Genomic DNA, 3469 nt, shown 5'->3' with positions numbered 1-3469 from the left:
CTGAGGTTTGGTCAAGTGACTAGAGAAGTATTTTGTGAGATTTTTTTCCTAAGCAGTGCTAAGCCTGTTTTGCTGTTGTGAACAGACCATCATGGGCTTTGGAATCAAGCAGATGTAGTTTTGATCTCACGCCCACTACTTGTAACTCTTTGTTCTTTTGTAAATTTCTTAATCCCTTTGGATTTCAATTTCCATATTTAAAAAATGGTGATAATACTAACTACCTCATGGAGCAGTGGCCATGGAACATAATTTTTTAGTGGGCAAAAGCATTACTCTGTGGGAGTGTGTGATAAGTACATTCAAACCCTATAAAACAATAAACATGAAGGAAAAGCAGAAAAGTTTAGGGTGATCTTAGATAATCTAAGCAGAAGTAGTGGGTTAAAGTGAAACAAAAGAAATAGTAGACCAAAGGAGAAGGAAAATTGAAAGCATGTAGTATTAAACCATGTAATGATCATTTCCAAGGGAAGATTTGGAAGTCCCTTGGTTTGAGTCATTTCATATTGAATTGAATTGAATTAAGGTAAAGTTGTATCTATCTGGGGAGCAATCTTTCCCTGGCTGGAAAACCGAGAAGATGAGCTAATAAGGGATTTGTATCTTTTTTTTTTTTTTGAGGCAGGGGTGGAAATGTCTCCTGGATGCACATCTGCATGGAGTCTGAGTCAGCTGGGGATGATAAGAAGCAAGAGAAACCCACACATAGGGAGAAAAAGAAAGAAGGAATGTAGAACAGGGATAATGGGAAAGAACTAGGAAATATAGGTAAGAATTAAAGACAAAGAAAATGAAGAGGGGGAGAAATGAAAAGAGCATAGAGTGAAACAAAACAGAAAAGAGAGAGAGGAACAACCGAGAAAGACTTATATCAAGAGTGTTGAGGTGTTACTAGACACAGTGATGCTGATATCCACTTCTCATTAATGATACATTTTTTCATTACATAGGCCATGTGAACTGGGGCTTGGCATCAGAAAACAATTGGTTCCTAGCAGCTGATAAATAAACAAGCCCAAGCCCAGAGATAATTAGTTAGAGACATCCTTTTTCCTCCCCACTGAAAGAAACATCCTTTTTTTCCCTCCTCTTCAAAAGGTAAACAATACTTGTTTCCTAGAAACAGCTGGGAGTATAGGGAAGAATATCAGCTGTTTTTGCCAGCTCCAGAGTTCATTCCAGGGATCCTATTCCCTTTCCCATTATACTAGTTCTTTAGTCAACCCATTTGCAGAGATGAAGTTCCCCACCCAACATACCTGTGCCAAAGAAAGTAGAGGCTTTTTTACTCTCTCAGAGTCCCCAGGCTTTGGAAAATGTCCTGTGGTGTCACCACCTAAACAATCTTGTACAAAAAAGAGAACACATTTCTAAAAGTTTTCATTTGGAAAGTACTAGAAGCATTTGCATAAGACACTGACTATCTTATTGGCTTTCACATATTCTATTCCTGGTTCTGGTTCTGCTGTACCCAGTCCCTTTCCCACAAGCTCTTATATAGCTTTTGCTGTTCTGTCTGCACTTTCCTACCTTCATCTACTTATTGCCTTCAACCATCTCTTTCCATTTTCTTTTCACATGGCTCTAATGGAAAAAGTAGATGATTCTAGAGGTGATTGTAAAGTTTAGCAATCATTGTCAGAGTTAGAGGTAATTACTCAGAAAACTATTTACCTCTTCCGACCTTGGGGAAGCTGTCCTTCATTAAACTCTATCAGAGACCATATTGTACTTAGGTCAGTGAACACAACAACACTAGCAATAATAAACTTGTATTTTTCTGTGGCAGGTTACATCTTACCACACAGCTTCATATTTGTTATATTTAAATCTCAACAACCTTGTGATACTGTGGTTCAAATATTCAATTTGTACTTGAAGAAACAGAAAGAAATGTACAAACTGAAAGAGATGTAAATTTTGAATATTGGAAAACAATCACAACAGTGCTGGGTTTAAGATTGAGTCTTCAGGAAGGCAATCAGATATTTTTCCAGTGGCCAATGAACAGGACCAGCCTTATAAATGGTGGTATACAAGTATTCCCTGACTTTGAGTTGTAGCCCTCATGATTAAAATTCCCTTTCCACTGACTTGACCACTGCCATGAGTGATAAATCCTCAGGATTTGAAAGGTACAATGATAATTTGGAAAATTTGATCCAATTCTTCACCTAATATCTGACCCTTTCTACATTATTCCTATGAAATAGTAATTGGGTCTCTCCTCAAAAACTTTCAACAGCAGAAATCTACTAATTTCTGAGGGATTCTATATGTCTAAAATCTAGCTGGATCTTTCTATTGACTTTAAATCTGTCCGTTTGTTATATGTAACTACCAAAACCCACTACTCCTGTTGAGGTGGGTTTAAAATCACTCTCCCCTTCCCCATTAGAGCCCTTCAGATAGCTAACAACAAGGGGCCAGACCTTCCTGGCGTTCTTGTGCCAGCTACTCACTCCCTGAACCCATGTGTTCTTCTTCATGTGGCATAGTTCAAAATATCTTCATCGTCCTGGTTATAGCCCTAAAAACTCTCCAGCCTCTCCTTGTTCCCTTAAAATGTGACACTCAACTCTGAGCACCACAGTCCTGCTTTGCTGTGAAAGATAAAAAGTATTGTGTGCTTATCGACACCCACATCCCAGATTCTGAATTCCTGTCCATGCAGCCCCATCATAAGGCTGACTCACACAGATCCAGTAGCTGGGAACTGGTTTAAGATATGTACATTTAATTGGGAAACAATTTTGTATCTCTTGGAAAGATCACACTTTACTCAGCCTACTCATTTCCCTCCTTAAACCATTATTACGCTAAGCAGAACAATTCCTAGTACTGGTAAGCTTTACTGAATTACAGTGTTTTAGCTGGAAGAGATTTTAGGAAACAGAGGCTCAGGGAGGTGAAATTGTCTCCCAATATCACACAAGGAGTTAATAACTGAGCATAGTCTATAACTCAGGTTCACTAAGCCCAGGCTGGAGTTCCTTAGGACCTCAGAGGTATCAGCCTTAGATGACTCTGCAGCTCTTATCTTTTAGGACATACCACATCAATGGAAAGATCTCCAAAAGCTGCCGAATATTTCCTTTCTGACTCAATTTCCCTCCTTACCTTGTACACTATTTTCTGGCTTCCCCAAGACAAAACTTGGGTGAATCTTAGGGTGCATTAATAAAAGACCTAAGGAATCCCAAGAAACATAAGCATGTGCCAGAAATGCTGCCACCAGAAAATTTAAAACTGCAGAACACACTGTACTAGATTGGCCCCATGCTCTTTATGCTGATGCCAGACCCAATACCTAAGGCAACTATTTATTGGGGGACATTTGACTAGACACCAGAGTGTGATAAGTACATTCAAGCCCTAGAGCCCTTATGGTAAACACAAAGTCTTACCAAAATAGCTTCCTTGACCCAGCCTCTGGAGGTCATGGGTGGTTCTCCCCAACATCTCA

Source organism: Neofelis nebulosa, chromosome X (assembly GCF_028018385.1).
Source record: "Neofelis nebulosa isolate mNeoNeb1 chromosome X, mNeoNeb1.pri, whole genome shotgun sequence".
In the NCBI taxonomy this organism is placed as follows: domain Eukaryota; kingdom Metazoa; phylum Chordata; class Mammalia; order Carnivora; family Felidae; genus Neofelis; species Neofelis nebulosa.
The sequence above is the reverse complement of the archived record's forward strand: the minus strand, read 5'-3'. Positions refer to the sequence as shown.